The 603-nt window shown below is 55.7% G+C and overlaps 1 protein-coding gene across 1 annotated transcript in view; it reads left to right on the top strand.

Moving 5' to 3' along the window:
- Nucleotides 1-338: 338 nt before the first annotated feature.
- The window catches only part of si:ch1073-184j22.1 (erythroferrone), a 10,374-nt gene continuing 10,109 nt past the window's right edge, over nt 339-603 (top strand). The window contains exon 1 of the mRNA XM_063461275.1: nt 339-603. This exon is cut by the window's right edge and continues 193 nt beyond it. The gene's annotated coding sequence lies outside the window, so the exon portion shown is untranslated.

The raw sequence follows: 603 nt of genomic DNA on the forward strand, positions 1-603 counted from the left end.
TCATCTGTGGCACATATGCATGCGTATGATCATATGTGAGATGGCTTGCTGTGGCTGGAAACATTAGGACCCAGGAGCAGGGCTGATGTGGAGGAGGAGGAGGAGGAGGAGGAGGAGAGAGAAGGAGAAAAACGCAGCAAAGAAAGACAAATGATGGGAGAGGAGATAAAACAGAGAGACAGAGAGACGCTGGGGAGACGCTCAGGAAACGAGTGCAGACAGACACTGACAGCTTCAGATCCACTGAGAGATACGGAGGAAGGAGGAGGGGCGGGAGGAGGAGGTGGCGGAGGAGGAGTCAGGGGGGCAGATAAAGAGCAGAGGCAGCAGCAGAGGGAGCAGAACGCAAACGCTGGCCTACAGGAGAGACGCCATCACTCATCTGCAGCGTCAGAGAAGAGAGGAGAGGAGGAGGAGCACCCGAACCACCCACCAGGAGGAGGTTTCTCCCAGACAGACGCTGACTTACTCCAGCTCACAGACAACGGGAAAACCAGCAAAACTCAGCAGGAGATCCCTCCACGCTGATCCCAGAGGAGCTGGCTCACAGAGGTGCATCATGGGAACTTCTTAGACCTGTAACCACCTGAGCACCGTCCACAC

The sequence above is a fragment of the Pelmatolapia mariae genome, linkage group LG18, assembly GCF_036321145.2.
Source record: "Pelmatolapia mariae isolate MD_Pm_ZW linkage group LG18, Pm_UMD_F_2, whole genome shotgun sequence".
NCBI lineage: Eukaryota > Metazoa > Chordata > Actinopteri > Cichliformes > Cichlidae > Pelmatolapia > Pelmatolapia mariae.